At 38.4% G+C, this 18,761-nt stretch overlaps 1 protein-coding gene across 4 annotated transcripts in view; it reads right to left on the bottom strand.

The window, feature by feature from the left end:
- gnaz (guanine nucleotide binding protein (G protein), alpha z polypeptide) overlaps positions 1-18,761 on the bottom strand; it is a 67,782-nt gene that overhangs the window by 43,501 nt on the left and 5,520 nt on the right. The window contains exon 1 of one of the 4 annotated variants that reach the window (XM_058788592.1): positions 16,036-16,587. The exons of 1 other annotated variant lie outside the window; for it this stretch is intronic. The gene's annotated coding sequence lies outside the window, so the exon portion shown is untranslated. Of the gene's footprint in view, positions 1-782; positions 3,942-5,859; positions 6,255-16,035; positions 16,588-18,761 lie in introns of those variants that run through there. 2 more of the 4 variants (XM_058788594.1, XM_058788596.1) reach the window with 2 other exon arrangements.

The following is an 18,761-nucleotide window of genomic DNA, read 5'->3' as shown; positions in this document are numbered from 1 at the left end:
TTCATCTTATCTCTGACAGAAGTCACAGTATCTCAATAAACCACTGAGCTTCATTGAAGTCTCAATTACTGTAGTTATGTGTCTATACATAAACAAAGCTACAAAGCAAGAACCTTTTAGCCTCAAACAAAGGTTACTTGCAAGTTATCCACATGGTAACTATCTTGTATCTTAAAGCGATAGTTCACCCAAAAATGAAAATTCTGTCATTAATTACTCACCCTCAACCTGTAAGACCTTTGTTCATCTTCAGAACACAAATTAAGATATTTTTGATGAAATCTGAGAGCTTTCTGACCCTCCATAGACAGCAATGCAACTACCACATTCAAGGCCCAGAAAGGTAGTAAGGACATTGTTAAAATAATCCATATGACATCAGTGGTTCAACCTTAATTTTATGAAGCTACAAGAATACTTTTTTGTGTGCAAAGAAAACAAAAATAACGACTTTATTCAACAATTTCTTCTCTTCCGTGTCAGTCTTCAACGCGCATATATTCTTAATGAATGGAAACATATGATTTTTAGAAAAAAACAAACATAAGCATGGACGTTTACCCCTAAACCCAATCCTCAGTGTTGTGTAAGCACTTTTGCAGCATAACATACGAGCTAGTTACAATACAGATAACTTGCAACCATTTCGCATTTTTGCATTCGCAGCTCTCTTTTGGCACTCTGTGAATGTTAATTTTGGCCCCTGGCCAAAGTCTTTATATTTATGTGCACTACAGAAGATACAAAAATTAGTGAAGCATTGTGTAAAGTAACATATTTACCATGTTTATGAAGTTCAGAGTGTTCCAGGCGTATGCGTTTCGTCAAGCCTGGATGAAGGGATCGTATGCATTGGAAATGAGTGTGAAGGCATCACATGATGAGCTTCAAACAATCACATTTGTCCAAGGCTTTGTACGCTCATGGCCCAAAACTGACCCTAGATGTCTTGCTCAAAGGACACAGCTTTGTTGTACCACAGTGCAAACATCAGGAGAAACAATGAGTGGCAGTGTTTCAGTCAATAGCAGCCCCAAAACAGAGGACTTTTGATTTGGCTGTGGCCGGCATTGATGGTGGGCGACAGTATAGCAGATCTGTTTTTGTCATAAAAGGTCCCATGAGAGGTAGGGGCATGGCCTGGCCCCTATTAAAACTGTTGTTTGCAGTCACATGGCCTGCTTGCCCTGACAATGCATGTCTGTGTACTGTGAACATTTCTGTATACATGTGAGTGCAGAGCTGCTAATGGGAAACCGTCTATTAAGGGAAACCAGATTGAAGAAGGGGAAACAGTGTACAAACTCAAGTTCTGAGCCTAACAGGCTCCACAACCTTTTAACCGCAGCTGCCGTCAAATAAAAAATACAAAAGAGGTCTGATCAGGCTCAAGAGCGACGTGTTGCTAATCTGTCTGCGAGCGATGCTTTGGTTGTGTGTAATGTTCAAATTCAGGCTCTGATAAGATATGAGCCGTTTTGAGGCACAGCAGATTTCTGAAGGGAGGGGTAGGTTTATCTCTGCGCTAGCACTAGCTGCTGCACTTAGCTGGGGTGTGATTTCACTATTCACTGTAAACACAGACCATGAGGGGGAGTAGCGGCACAAAACTGGCCAGAATGATGCTTATGAAGGGTTGTCAGACAGGAACGAACCTGACTTTTAAGCAACGCGCAACACTAGCTCTATCCCTACTGGGTAACAGACACTCATTTTGCCAATAAATTCTGTAACAATCAATACTATGCCACAAGTGCTGCTGATCGATCAATATGTTGACGGCAAAGGCTGATAGTGTTACTGATCTAAAGGTGTGGTCACATTAGCTAAATTTTGCAGCCAAATAAATTGTTAATTGTCAATAGTATAGCGATGTTTAAGCACAGCTCACAATGGAGTAACTGTCAAACCGAGCAGCTTTCTGTCAACATGGCGAATTTACATGAAAAACTTGAACCCGTTGCAAAATCTGTGTGGTGAATTTTTTTGACCTAAAAAAAAGATTGCTTGAATTGCTATCCGTTTGAGTCTAATGTCATGCATTACTGTTTCTAGGTCCAAACACGTCCTCAAATCGCAAAGACAAACATCAAACTGGGCTAATGTGCACTCACAATTTGCGTGTTAGTATTTCCGAAAAAGCTTGATCCTAAGCTTTACATTTACATTTACATTTAGTAGATGCTTTTATCCAAAGCGACTTACAAATGAGGACATTAGAAGCAATCAAAACCAACAAAAGAGCAACAACATGCAATTGCTATTACAAGTCTTGGTTAGCCTAACGCAGTACACATAAAAAGTTTTTTTTTTTTTTAAGAAAACGAGTAGACAGAATATAGAAAAAAGAAACCTAGTGTTTTGTTTTATTTTATTTTTTTATAAGAAACAAGTAGATAGAATAGAAAAAAGAAAGCTAGTGTTAGAGAATAAATATGGAATTGATGGAGGGTCAAATGTGTGGGGGGGGTTTTTTATAAAAAGAAGACAAATAGATAAAATAAAATTAGAATAGAGAGTGCTAGAGTTATAGGGTAAAATAAAGATGGAAGAGATGAGTTTTTAGCCGTTTCTTGAAGATGGGTAAGGATTCAGCTGCTCGGATTGAGTTGGGCAGGTCATTCGACCAGATGGGAACAGTTAATGAAAAAGTCTGTGAAAGTGATTTTGTGCCCCTTTAATGCGTCGTTCACTTGCAGAACTCAAGCTTCTAGAGGGCACATAAGTCTGAAGTAATGAATTTAGGTAAAGGGGTGCAGAGCCAGTGGTGGTTCTGTAAGCAAACAGGTAAGCGTGATTTCACCAAGTACAACATGTTCCTGGATCAACATCCTTGTTGATCCTGGAACGTCATTCCGATCAACCAATCAGAATTGAAGGATAACTTTTCAGGAAATATAAGTTTTAGGCTTATGATCAGGGTTAGGTGCTTCGACACCCTTGTTAATCAGCTATCATTTCTCACTGATTTTAGGAATAAATTATGGGTAGGGTTAGGTTTAGGGGTAGAGATTGGGTTAAATGTATATTTTTGGACAATAATGTTGATCCAAGATCAACAAAAGATGTTGATCCAGGAACATGTCTTACTTGGCAAAATCACGGCGACCAGGCAAACATTAATGCCTTGAATTTAATGCGAGCAGCTATTGGTAGCCAGTGCAAATTGATGAACAGAGGCGTGATGTACGTTCTTTTCGGCTCATTAAAGATTAATCTTGCAGCGGCATTTTGGATTAATTGTCGAGGTTTGATGGAATTGGCTGGAAGACCTGCCAAGAGAGCAGTGCAATAGTCAAGTCTGGACAGAACAAGGGCCTGAACAAGGAATTGTGAAGCATGTTCTGAGAGAAAGGGCCTGATCTTCTTAATATTGTATAATGCAAATCTGCAGGACCGGGCAGTTTTAGCAATGTGGTCTGAGAATGTCAGCTTACCATCAATCACAACTCCAAGGTTTCTGGCTGTTTTTGAAGGAGTTATGGTTGATGAGCCTGGAAGATGAAATTGTGATGAAGCGATGGGTTTGCTGAAACTACAAGCAGTTCTGTTTTAGCTAGGTTGAGATGAAGGTGATGGTCCTTCATCCAGCAAGAAATGTCTGTTAGACATGCAGAGCTTTATCTCCATACTGAAATTTTAGTTGGCCAGATAGTAAATAACCTATTCTAAACTGTTAAATAATTGGTGTCCAGATATGCTGCTGCGTACAGTGTGATTTTTTAAAAACTTAGCTTAAAGGTGTGATACAGAATGAATATTACTTATATAAATGGCTATTGAGATTTTCACTTGAAATAATTAGCAGATTGGATCTAGAAACAGTATTATTGGAAAGTCATGATTTAACAAGCGGACTGAAATTACAAGATTTTTTTCCGCAAAATGTGCAATACAATGGATATAATGCAAGTAGATACATAAAATGGAATTCACACAAGTTTACTGAAATGTCGATTAACTTGATGCAATCCATCAGTTGTCAATTGGATCGAGGCAGATCTGAATACCAGCTTGCAGTTGATTGTTAGAATGGGGCTGGATTTAAGTGGATAAAATGATTGAAGAAGTCTGGCAAACGTCAATAGAAGATCAACTTATGACAATTTGATTAATAAATCAAATAGGTCAAAACATTAAAAAACACACACACATACATACATCAGATCAATAAGATGCATTTAGAAAACTGAAAGGGCGAATTTCTATTTCATGCTGACTTCAAAATCTTTCTCTGGTAAACCAGAGAAAAATATTGATGACTACTCTTGCACGTAACAGATTTGTATCTTAAAAACGTCTCTCTAGAATGTAAATGTCCCTGCCCCAATACTATATGCAACGACTAGCAAGCAGCAAGTCATGTTTCACTGCTGAGACTTTACTGAATCCTAATGATTTGACCTGTCCCAACACAACTTCCTGTTTTAATAGGAAATTTCTCAACACTGGTAAGAAAACATCAGACATTAAGCAATTTCGTGTGGTCTTTACATTTTTTTGAACCTGGAACACTCTCCTATGCTTAAAACATATAGCAATATGCTAGCATAGCGGATCATCTAACTTGATCAGATAGCCTGATTCTAGCCATGATCAGATAGAGCTAATAGTTCAGATAGCCTGATTATTTGACAACATTAGCCAGGTTGGACAGACTCAGGCCCTGTGCATCCTGTGGAGCATCACTGTGTTAATTTGCATGGCCATAACAGCGGTCATATGACCGAAAGAGAGCTCATGGGGTGGTGGCACCCCTCCACCTCCCTCTCAGTCATATGACTGCTGTTATGGCCATGCAAACGAATACAATGACGCTCTGTGCGTAATGAGAACAGAAAAGAGGACCCTCTTAGCTCATCTCCGCTCGGTCACACACACACAAATACTGTAGGATGTTTCTCAGAAAAAACAGAAGAAAAATTGCATCGCTCAGAGGTGCTCTTTCATAGTCTTAATGAAATTATATTTCATTTAAACATTAACTTTATATCAGATTATATATAATTCTCAAAATTTAGATATATAATTTTTTCCCCAAATGATTTCTTAAAGTTATATGGACAATCAGGCCCGGCGCCAGGACGCACGTCTTGGGAGGGCTTTTATATTTCTTGGGGGGTTCGAATCGGGGGGTTGGGGTGTGCTTAGTTTCAAGTGAACGCTCAAAATACATTATTTAGATAACACTTTACAATAATTAATTAACACTTTAATACATTAACTAACATTAACGAATGGAGCCTTATTGTAAAATGTTACAAATTAAACAGAAAAGCAAGCAGGTGCATGATTTGGCATGGCAGCCAATACAAATAATGGTAACACTTTACAATACGGTGACATTTGCATGGGTATCATTATGTTATGACTTTACTTGTTGAGGCACATGACTATTAACTAATTCAAAATCTATAACCACAATGACATATTACGTAACAATTAGCCTAGTTAATAGTCATGTGCCTCAACAAGTAAAGTCATAATATAATGATACCCATGCAAATCATTAGCTAATGATTAATTAAAGCAGACAACTGGAAGTTTAAAGGCATGGCTTCGACCCAATGTGGTAATTAACATATGAATTTACTTCATTAGTTAATAAAATAAGTTATTAGGTAGTTAATATATTATGACGCATTTAACTGATAACAATTTATCGATTACTTAATCTTTGAATCATATCGGATGTTCATTAGTTGCTGATGCAGTAATCATTCATTAATGATTTAGTTCATCATGAGTTAGCCTATACATTAACTCATGATTATCTGTGCATTAGTTAAGCATTTTAATGCGTATTTGTGCACCCGTATTGTAAAGTGTTACCCAAATAATTAATAACCGTTTCCTTACCTAAATCCTGCGTTTGCACCAGGCTCGGTTGCAGAATCACATCACTTTGTGCTTCTGAAATTAGGCTATTATCTTTTTCTATATAGTGTAGTAGTAGTTATCTCTGTGTCGTACGTTGCCGCTTGTCAAGCATGAAAAACACACGTTTTATTTAAATTCTGAATATATTATAGTAGCCTATAGGCTATAGCATGCAAAGAGCGCTCCCTTTAAATTTATTAAAAACTGTCACTCATTCATCACGATCTTACAAAGTTCCGTTTTAACCAATGAATGTGACCACACAATGAAACTTTTTTTTAATGAAGTTAGGAGCAAGATAGAACTCAGGGCTGGACAAAAAGAAGTGAGTGCGTTGATTCCAACCTAAACACATTTGATTGGCCATTGCGTTGTAGAAATCAACAAACATGTCTGTGATTGGCTACTTTGCTCCCCTCTGCGAAAATGCATTGTAAAATCATTTGATGCTTTACAAAGCAGAAGGGCAGATACACTGGATCGTTTGCCAAATCTATTTCGTTATGCTATTATTACGAAGAAAACAGATCCTAGACCAAGAGCTATGGGCAGCTTTTCTATCTAAAAGCAATCAGTTTTTACACTGTGAGTAAGACTATTATAGCCTATAGAGTCTGGGAATGTGTCGTCACAGCGGCAATGCATTCTGGGAATTTAGGTCACGGGAGCTACAGCGGAGACTGAGTGGTAGTGAATGTAGACTTTTTATATTATTCTACTTAAGATCGCGTTGCAGTGGTTAAGGCTTACTGTATCATCAATTGTCATATCCCTTTGCACGGCCGGTGTGAAAAACGTGCTTTCTCCGCGTTATAATGCCGAAAAAGCAGAGGTTTTACCTGCAGACATTGATGATAAGGGCTATGGCAATTGATCATTCCAACGAGATCTAAGTTGAATCATAAACATTAAATATGTCTACATTCACTAAGGAACTCGGATGAAAATTAAACCGAAACTCGTATGGTAAACATCTAAAATAAAATGTGGCTTTATAATTCAATCAATCAATCAATCAATCAAACTTTTATTACAGACTCAAGGTCCAGATTTAAAAAAGACAGTAGACAACATATACAACCCATAACATCTATCACAAACATAAAGAGTTACAGAATACAACAATACCAGTGTCTCCACAACTTTGACTGATACCGTGTAGTAGGCTTGGGCGGTTTCCAAATTTTGATACCGTCAAACCTCCTCCCTATTTTACCTCGGTATACGGTATTACCGTGAATAATAAAAAAATTATGACATAAGGCTCAGACAGTGTCACCAAACTGTTGGCTTGTGCCTAAACCGTTCAGAAACTGAATACCAAACACTAATACTGAAACAATAACATGCACAACAATATTAACAACTTTTATTAGCAACAAATAGCAGTTTAGAAAAAAGTGCAAATACAACAGTCAAACAGAATTAAATTAACATAAACATCCATATTATAAAAAGTATTGCAAAGCGGCTGTCGGTGGACCTAGATGTTGTTGGTCCTGCATCGGGAGGCGTTGAAACTGTTGCACCAACCTGATCTCACAGAATTCCGTGTAATGTTCACGGACTTAACCCTTTAACGCGTACGATCACACCGGTGTGATTGGAACTTTCAGTGAGTCACGTCATCAACTGCTGATATTCAAATCTGCTTTCTGGCGCGGAGCCAGATCAGACGCGCGAGCGCTTGTAATATTATCACTTATTCAGTGTTTTCAACCATATAATGCTTATTTTAGATTTCAGACATTTAAATACACATAAGTACTAGCAAAGCCATACATTTATAGTTTGTAAAATATGCGCTGATGTCTATGGAAGCAGCAATAATGATCCTTACAAATATAATCTGACGACATGTTTTTATTGATATCATATACAGATTGTGTAGATACTTTAAAGTTTACTCTGCTCTTCTCCCAGTTTACTGGAGACTTACTTTAACGTGTTTCGAGGAGAGGATGAATTTACGTGTTGTAAATCCCACAGCTGGATTCAGCGCGAGCAAACATGGCGGCGCCCATCACCCGGTATAGATCAACTAACACGATCATTATAAACTTGTTTAAACAACCAAACACATTTACTTGCATATATTTCAGAATCGGAATATCAGATATTTAATAATATAGAGAGTATGTTTGTGAATATTAATAATAAAAAAAGGAAAAACGAAATAAAAGCAATCCATGTCATACAGCGCTATTACGGCTGCGGTGTGTCACATGACAAGCATGACGCGCCGCCATGGAAACAATAAGGCTATAAGTTCTAAAATAACGGTCGCCTAAAAAAACTCACGCCGGGGGCTCAGATAGAATATTTTAAACTCACGTGCGAAAGGGTTAATTAACCCCGAATCTGTGGTGAATCTGTGGGCTCACAGAAGGCACCAGCCGTGGTCCATGCACGGATTCACTGGTTCAACACCAGCGCTGCATCGGACCACGTAAAAAGAGTGACTCCGATGCAGTTATACTCTCACTGGAGTACCTGACCCCACCCCTACCCTAAACCTACCCAGTTCTGAACAATAATGATGACGATAAATTTCCCAGTATCGCGTCGGCATGTTGATGCTAAGGGTTTCCGTGCGTGGAGCACGGCTGATGCCTGTCACTGACTTACATTGGTATCACTTCTGTGAGTCCATCACAGAATTTTTTCTGTGAGCCCATCACGGAATTTTCGGCGATTCCGTGATGCCACCACAGATTCGGAGGTTAATTAAGTCCGTGAACATTACACGGAATTCTGTGAGATCATGTTGGTTGCACTGAGTGAACTCGGGTCCATCCTCGCAGCAGTGTTAGTGGATGGTGGTTTCGTATATGCGACCTTAGGTTCGAGGTATTTCCATCTCTCGCGGTCACCTTTTTGTTGCACAATTTGCAAATTGCCTCGTCCGTATTTACCGCCTCTCCCTTCTCGTTCGGTCGAAACACTGCCAAACTGCAGAAGTTGTGTTCTTTTTCGAGACCAGGTCACTTGGTGCGCGATTCGCCATCTTTCCCCCTCTCTCTCTTTCTCCTCCACGCTGTCACGTGATGACAACCAAGCATACGCATTTTTAGGCATTAAATAAATTATATTTAATATATATCCTCGTCTCCTATATAAGTGCATTGTTTTTTCTGACGGTATAACGGTATTGAAACTGATACGTTGCTATTTTTAGATCCCGCGGTATACCATATTACCGTATTACCGCCCAAGCCTACCGTGTAGTACTAAGTACTAATTCATCTCTGTAGATTTAATATATTATAGATACAGTGATTTGTATTAAACTGTAAGCCCTCACACCACTAATTGAAGGAAATCATATATGGAAATGTTATTTGCGGCAGCTCGTTAATACCAGGCCACTTTTTGTACAGATTAAGTTTCCTTCATTTATTTGATCGCTCACATCGTTGTTAGGCATCCTAGTAGGTGTCTTCAACTTGGTTCGGTCAAGTCAGTGTATTTATTTGCATAGCATCCACAATACACATCGTTTCAAAGCAGCTTCAAGTTCTGTTACCTCTATAATGACTTAACTCTTAACACTGAGCAGTTTTACCGGGCAATATGACGATATAACAATGATCCACTGTTTGAGATCTAGCTGTTACAAAACCCTTACAAAATTAGCCATGGTTTTGCTACTCTAACCATAGTTTATCCATGGTATTTAATAAGATTGTGGTTATAGGAATGGTAATACATACACCAAAAACACGGTCGCTACACATTTACTATAGTAAAACCATGGTCAATTGTAGTAAGTGTTTTAGCAGTTAGCATATATCAGTACCACTGTAGTGAAGGAGACTGATTAGTAATGAATATTTGCAGCCTCTCAGACAAACAACAGAGCGATTTTTTTTTATTTAAAGAGATTTACATATTAGTCTGTTCTATTCTAAGTGTATGTAAGATGTTTTTCAAAAAATATGAATGTAAAACGGTCGGCTTTTTCTGTGGTGATTTGCATTTGTTTACTCTGTGTGCTCCTGAGCGTGACCTAAAACATGGCGGAATCCGACGCCGCATGACGTAGGTTCCCAAGCTCTATACGCAAAACTAAAGTCGGTCCGGAGGGGGGGCACAGGGATGTCCGTGGACAATGCTATTCACATTTATTCAATAACACTATATTCTTACTACGCAAAAAAATTAGAAAAAATGAATAAATAAATAAATTATATATATATATATATATATATATATATATATATATATATATAAGTAAATAAAATATGTATATAAATAATAAATATAAATAAATCATTAATGAAATTTATAAAATTATTTTCTGAAGATTTACGGAAATGATCATAATAATATATATATTTTTTTAAAATCTGTAATATCAACCAATAAATACATACAAATATATTATGTATTCCTAGACATTTTCTCAGGAAAAAAAATAATAGGAAGCAGCTAATATTCAATATTTTCATGTGGTTTGTGATTTGTTTCTTATTGGGTGTGATGGCAATACTTTACATCAGAGTTTTTCAATTCATTCCTACAAATGGCATAATCCCTTACAGTATAATCTGTATGAAAATACCTCTCAGCTCATCAAACTCTGACTGATACATTAAAATCTGCTTTATGTCATTATTGAAGTTGGTTGAGGTTCACTCAAGCAGAAAATGTGATTAAATGACCGCATGCATATAACGTCATCTAAATAAATAGCGAATGAGCCAGTCGATATGCTGGATTTTATAACTGAATATGTCATTATGATGCATTACGGTATTATGGGATTTTTATTTATTTATTTTTTTCAGGTATTGTTAAAGCTCCTAAAACCACTTCCCCTGGTGACATGTGTGCACAAAAAGATGCAAACGCCTCTGAGTCCCTCTCCCATACCTGCTGACCTAGATAAGAGTATGTGCCTCCTCTTCCTGCCAAGCGCTATTTCCGAGTGATAGAGCCAGACGTCGCATGCAGCCATGCTTGACCAATGAATGCCACAAATGGCTCATCCAACTCATTCACCTTTACACCTGCTTCAAAACATGATGCGCCTATCATTTGCAAATGAGTTTCCATTTTTCTGGTAAATTCTGTTAATGTTTAAACTCTTTCACCTATCCCAGTTTAATATGCAGAGACGAATAAAAGTAAGCCATTTTTAGGTTGCTTTCTGAAAAAGGTAAAGACTGGCTCTGTTTATTTTTTCCTGACCAGCTCAATGTAGCAACACTAGCTCAACCAATGGAGTGAGTCTAGGGGCGGGACTAGCTGTTTGTCCAACCAGTGGCAGAAGGGGGTGTGTTTTGGGAATCTGTTTGAAATTATCATTATTTTTGCAATTCTATTTGATACCGTGGGGAAAAAATTCTTAAAGCGAAGTATGTATATTTAATCAATGTATATCATTATTATTATACACTAAATAATATGGGTATTTAACAAATAACATTTTTGTATTGTTAAAAAAGTATAATTTTGAATGACATTTTATCTTTCATGTAACATAAATAGTCCTGCACTGTGACAAATACATTCTGATATAAGCAGTTTTCCACTTAATGAGGAACAAAACTAAAAAGTCTATAAATTGTATAATAATGAAAAAAAAAAATCATTAAATAAAATTAATAAAAATATTTTTATATACAATATATATAGCATGTTACACTGATCTCACACTGTTTGAAAAAACAATTACAAGAGTACAAACAGATATACAATAAGTTATCATTAGGTTTAAGCATTAACAACATTAATTAACTAACCATTATCAATATATTTGTTTTTTAAAGTCTTATTTTTAAGTATTTATTTACCTTTGTCAGCGTTAGCTAATAAAAAACAACTGTTCATTGTTAGTTCTTGTTAGCTGAGGTCAGTTAATTAATATTAACAGATACAACTTTTGATTTTAATAATGTATTAGTAAATGTTATAATTAAGATGTTAATATTCTTATCTATAAGAGTAAAACAGAGTATGTTCTATATCTACTATATCACATAAAGTGCACAATATACTATTGTTTCCATAGCCAAAATAGTCATTTCATTTCAGTTCTCGAACTTACTTCCTCTTGTACACCTCAACAGAGTATTATGAAACCATTCTGTTAAATGCAAAACTGCTGTGAAACAAACTGCTGATAACAATGACTGTACACAAAAGCCAATGCTGAGTCGACCCATCAAGAGAAATGTGATCTTGACTACTGAATTAACAGTCGGATCCATTTCATTCTGCTGATGTCATGACAACACTGCTTTTATGCCAAATCACTTAGCTTTGTAATTAAACACGCATAAAGGTGCAATAAGCAAACATGTAAAGGTGATACAGACACAAACTTGGCATGAATGGGAAGGTGGTGTCAGTGAAAGTGCCAGTTTTCTTAAGTCTTTTGACTTGTGACAGTTAAGTAACCAGCCAGAACATAGCTTTGCACAAATACAAAAAATATAAAAATCTAGTATACATAAATAGTTTTTACAAGTCAAAATGTTTAATACAGTCTGAATTAATCGATTGTTTATCATGTATGATCAAGAATATAAGGCTTGTTCAGAAGGGAATGACATCGCTCAATATTCAGATAAGAATTTATTTCTTAAAAATGGCCTGTTTGTTTAGTTCACAGTAACAAGTCTGTTCCACTATACTGGCACCACTATGGGCAACATTCAATAGTAACCTTTCTCCCAGACCATTTGAGCTGGTTTTACTTTAAACCTTAACAGACTTGGATGTGACCTACAATTCCACAGTGCCTCTTACAAATGAACCACTTGGATATAGCTAATGACTTGTTTCAATTCAACAAAGAGCCTCTCACACATGTTTCCATAAAACAAGGGCCTGGTCACCTCCTGACCCCAAACTTGTCAGAGTGTTGGATTTTCCATGTTCTCACTGAGAAAAGCCCTTTCAGTTGACTTCACCGAATACTCCAATTCCAGCCAATCTATGTCAGAAGACAAGTCTTGCACAATATGCTTCATTTTTTCAATATGATATCACTTAAAGAGAAACTCCAGCTGAAACGAGAGATTACTGTTTGACCCTTCATGTCGTTCCAAACCCGTTTGAGTTTATTCCACGGAACACAAAAGGAAACATTTGAAATAATGTACTAGTCCCTGAAATGACAATAAATGGGGACTGGAGCTCAAAAAGGCAAAAGGGCCATGAATGTTCAATTAAAGCAGTCAATTTGATTTGAAGCCTTTACAGCTTTGAAGTAGTACTGATGTCTGAATCATGAATGACCAGTCAGATCGTTTTATGAATCAGTTAATCCTAAAAACCTGTTTGAATGATTCAGTCCCCTTTCATTGTAAGTGGATTTAAAATAGAGACCAGAACAATCTTTCATTACAAAGAAGAAATGTTTAAAGTAATGTTGCAATTTCTGTGCCGTTAGTATACTTTTTAGTAGCATGCTTGTAATATGCCACACATTTGATCTGTAAAAATATCACCATTTCTTTTTAGCACCTTTAAAGATCTGACTAACCCACAAACCTTTAAAAATGTCACACATCTGACTGCAAAACAGTCAGGAGCCACAAACAATACATCAGGAATGATAAATAAAACTAATTACTGTTTTAATAAGCAGTGGCCTTTAGAAACTGTATCCTCAATGGCAGATGTGTGATTTGTCCTGAGCATTAATGAACAGCTGGCTATCAGTGCATGTAAGGTCACCAGTGAGGTGTTTTGCCAAACCCCTACTGTTGTGCCAAAAACCAGTTATGATCGTTCAAGCATTCACTCCGAAAGTAGCATGTGTATATTTTGGCATTTCCCTCTCAAGAATGTTCCTATCGTTGTTGAACTTTGACTAAAATTTCTTTCTGCTCATTATTTTCCCGCATCCCGTTTTTGGGTTTCTAGCATACTCTTACTAACATGGACAGGATTTTTAGTCTCCACTAGACTCATTTAGGACGACACCACAAACGAAACACTCTGAATCTGAATTCAACATATCTTCAGTGACAGAAACATACTAAATAATAAATGTAATGACTTTCTTTTGTAAAATATAAATTAAGATCAATTCTGTATGCATGCATGCATGCTTTGCTATCATAGCAGCAAGCTCAGGTATTTTCAAAAACGTGACCCAAATGCATAACAATCTGACATTCAGTGGTTTAGACGGTTTTGTTTACGGCACGATTTCGGTTCACAGTTGATGATGAGCTACCTGGAAAACACAGCCTAGTGAGTTAAGCCTTGAGCTTTATTTTTAACCATCATCATTCGAGTCTAAGCTTCCATTGTGATCATTTTGTTGTTGACGTTTATAGTGTTTGAATATCACTGACACTGATGCCTGTGTTTTGACGTCCATGATTATCCTTGCGTTGTTATAAGCAAATGAGCAGCAATATCAAAATGAGAGTAAGCCTCCCATAACGGCCATCATATCAGACGACAACACAGGATGTACAAATATTAACTGGTACTTAGCTGATGTTGCACAATCATCCTGCAGTTTGGTCAGTTTGTGGGTTGTAGGGGGTGGAGCGCTGACGGTATCTGCTCATCTTTGCATAGACTGTGTTTTCCTGTCTTTGTGAGTACCAAAGCATCTTTACTGTATTAGCACTCTATTGAGCAACACCGGTGCCACTGTGCTGTAATGAAGTGAACCTAGCTAGCATAACTGTTCGCCAGCCTTCCCAGAGGAAAATTATACTGCTCTGTAATAGCACAGGAGTTCTCAGCTCTTTTATTGAAGTATCAACTTTGTCTCAGAAGTTTCTCCTAAAATTCCTTTGGAAAAACAAAAATACACTCTTGAAAATAAAGGTTCTTTGGCATCTGTGGTTCCATGGAAACTTACCATTGCATAAAGGTTTGTTAGAGTGGAAAAATGTTCTTGGAATAAAATGTTCTAATACTAAGAAAAAAAAATATTTTAGGAACTGTTCACTGAAAGGTTCTTTGGGGAACTCAAAATGGTTCTTGTATGGAATCGGTGTAACATTTTTAAGAGTGTAGACAAATGTGACTATTGTTAAGGCAGAGTAAGTGTAAAAGCAATAATATAAATGTGGACCGTGTATCTCAAATTAATTGGTATTAGAAGAATGTGAAGAGAAATTATTGAGTTCATACTGAAACTTCAGACTTTAGCATTTAGGCAAATCGGAGCACAGTCCGAGACGCTGCTGAGACACTCGATAGGGTATAAGCGCAGGATTATTGGACTCAAGAGAAGCAAACTCTCTTTACTCAAGAGAGGCAATTTGCTTTCCCTTTAATCTCGTTGCCATCTAGGAGAAACAATTGAGACTTTAATGAGATTTAATTTGTAATGGGTCCGTGGGCCTTCCCGTGCATCCATTGCTCTGCTTGTGGCGGGTTCACGCAGGATATATTTTATCTTACTCTCTTCTTTTATTCTGTGTACCGCATCAACCTCCGCCCCTCTGCCCCTACTATCTCTCCACCATTATATCCCCCCACTCCAGCCACCTAAACCCCTCCCTGTGCAGGTTCCCTCGCACACATGCACGCACAGCCCTGTCACCAGGCTATGCCGCCCTCGTTGCCCTAATAACAATCCTAGGAATTTTAGTCAGGGCAAAATGACACATACTGGGGAAGGGAAAGGAAGGGGGGCTGCCTTCGGGGAGCAAACGTGTCGTTGGTTACCGTGAAGCAATGGGAGTCAAAGATCAGCAGGAGTATGGCCGAAAGGAGAATATCGACATGGGGCTTGCCATCAGAAACAGCAGCCCCTTCTCTCCATGGGGTGTGCACCTTATTCAGCTCCTTCTATATTCACCAGCCAGTGGAGCTACTATACCTAGTGTACTGCCCCATTTGAGATTCAATAATATGTGACTGTTTAACGTTGCACAAGCCGCATCACTAGGTATGGTACATGGGCAAGGCATCAAAGATGTTTAGTCCTCAATCATGCACTCGTTAACCAATCCAGGGCTCCGGAGGGCTGCTTTAGCATCATCCCTGAGCATCACCTCACCGAGATGGAGGAAAATACCATTCTGCTACCCGAGGTGTTAAACACGCTTATGTTCACCTTCCCAAGCCAAAAACAAACCCAAGGACACTACCGGAGAAGCTACTCTTGGTGTAATAACAGGAATAAGGGTGTGTGGAAAGAAGACTGAAAAAAGGAAAAGGCTTCCTCACCGTTTCACTGCTTGCCGTCCATTCACCAGCAACACTGCAGACAAACATTCGCTTGGGAGGCAGAGGGAGCGCACGATCCGTCCCCTTAGTCCTGAATCGCCAACATCCTCAGATCCGCCTGAATCTCCTCTCACACATGCACTCATTCACTGGCACTCTTTTGTTGTGTCGTGCTCTCTCCTCCTCTTATAATTGTCAGTGTGCTATTTCTCCTCTTGTTAGCTCCAAGGCAGTTAAGAGACACTGCAGCGATGGGGGAGGAGGGTGTGTGTATGTGTGTGCGCGCATGTATGTGTGCTTGCGTTCAAGTGTGTTCGTGAGTGAGTGAGGGAGTATGAGAGCAACGGAGGGAGGAGTCAGTGGGGATAGAGGAGAAGAGAGGGGAAAACAGCTAGTAGTCTTAAATCCTGAGGAAAAAGAGAAAGCAGAACGGGGTGCCGAGAGATCTCTGAAGGAAAAAATACAAGTCGTATCGCCAAGAATGACGGGTATGAATAGAGAATAAGGAGGGTTATCTGTGTGACTGCAAGATATGGCAGATGTTCTGCAGCCCCGCTGATTCGCTCAGCCAGCTGCAGAAGTCGGTCCACAGCAGGGTTGGTTGCGATTTCATTGATGGCTGAAAGAGCTTGCAGGAAAACGATACAGAACGAGAGATAGAGGGAGTTGAAGGGGAGGGAGGAGATGACGGCAAGGGACCAGGAGGGGGTTGGATAATGCTGTAATATCTTGCTTCTGTGCCAACTGTTTCTGTGACAGAAGGACCACTTCCTCTGCAGCCATTGGTTCCCTGCTTGTACGGATAGATGTGCTGACAAATAAAATATCCAGCAGTGGCTCGTGGGTGATTGGAGCATGCTCCCCTCCCGCCCCTTGTTGAGGCAACAAGATTCTGCCTCACCCCAGGCAGCTGAGGACCACATCCAGTGCGTTTGCGCCTTGCATCCCAAATAACACTTCACAAATACTAGTGTCTACATGTCTTGTTACACTAGACATTCAGGGAGGGGTAGGGAACAGCAAGATGCAACCCATTCTTGTCTTTTCAAGTACATTTAGAGAAATTTCGGTAGTCCAAAGATTTCACTTGCCGTAAGGAGAAATCCATAGGCTTAGTGTGACTTAATAAGTGACAATTGATTATCTGCTTCCAAGATGAATCTTAGACTCCAACAAAGACCTGTTTGGTCTTTCACAGAAGATCTTACCAAGCTCACACACTCTTGGAAAAAAAGTGCAAAAATTTTACCTTTAGGAGTTACAACAGCTTGTCACTGGGGCAGTTCCCTTAATGGGTCTTCTTTGTACCCCTAAAAGGTTCATTGAAGTACCATATTTTAAGGCTCTAATGTGCACCTTTTAAGGGTAGATAAGGTACAAGTTTGTCCCAGTGACAGGCTGTTGTACCCCTAAAGCTATTTTTTCTGACATTCTGACAAGTGACAATTGGGTGCACATGTAACTATTCTCAAATGTTTTTTTTTTTTTTTAAGTCTCTTTTGTAGGTATCTGTGGCAGGGACTGACCTGTGGTCTATGGTCATGTGTGGGCATCAGTGGATGATTGATGAACAAACTCTCACACCTTATCCTATCAGATTGTGCCACTGCCGTTACATTACACAACATGGAGGAAAAAAAGGCCACTAAGCTGTCAAATATATCATTCCATCGCCAGACGATAGCAACATGATTTCAATGGATAATTCACTACAAGGAAGCAGGAAATACAAATATTAAATATCACTGAGGCCAATTTGCATAACAAATTTGTAAAAATAGACATACAGTACAGTACAGTGCAGTTCTCCTGCCTCCTGAATTTTGGCCAAATTCTAAGGCTTTGCGTGTATTCTTTATGCAAAATGCAATCCCATTGCCAAAAAATAAAAATAAAAAATGAATTTGAGAAATACTGATTAGAAATATAGTTCATTTTAAAATATCAACATCAATGTGTCAACTCATCAGTATCAATGCTTGAAACATTAAGGTGCAGATAACAGAAATTACAAAGTCTATCAGGAGCAACGTAAACATAAAGACATCAGTGTTACAAGAAAAAAAACAGTGACTGAAACATTTAGGACATGTGGTAAACAAGATTTTGGTGGGGAATTTTGAATGCACATGAACATCTCATGATCAACTTGTGTGGGATTAAATTGACATCTTTGCAACCATAATGATCACACTACAGGGCCTCTTAAATTAGCCTAGTGTGAATGGATTTTAAGTGCCCTATGAAGTAAGAATAGGGAGCTGTAATGTTTTAAGTAAGCCAAATACATGTTGTTGGGTATGCTTACTTGCATTCTGGGTGAGATGTGATGGTACATTTCTATAAACAGCTCTCCTGTGGGAGGAGTGATGTATGTGCAGTCTGTCCATGCAGGCAAAGGAAAAGTCTGGCACTTGAAAAATGCTTTGCAAACATGCAAACATTTTTTTCATGTCACACAACAGTGTCAGATTGGCCCTTGCATCTCCATGAAATAGCAGGTAACATGAGGTTATGTATAATTTAAGTGTTTTGAATACAGCGTTTCATCTGATCTCACAATGCATAAATATTCATTGGGGCCACATTTTCATATATTTTGTTTTCTTCAATCACATATAAATAGAAACCGCATGCCTAATCTGCTCATGCACGCTGGGATGCAGTTCACAATTGCAGTCTTTGCACGAATATCGCTAAATGTTCAATTCCGATTGGTTCAGCTG

Source organism: Onychostoma macrolepis, chromosome 10 (assembly GCF_012432095.1).
Source record: "Onychostoma macrolepis isolate SWU-2019 chromosome 10, ASM1243209v1, whole genome shotgun sequence".
NCBI classification, from domain to species: Eukaryota; Metazoa; Chordata; class Actinopteri; order Cypriniformes; family Cyprinidae; genus Onychostoma; species Onychostoma macrolepis.
This window is presented reverse-complemented; position numbering and strand designations above follow the sequence as displayed.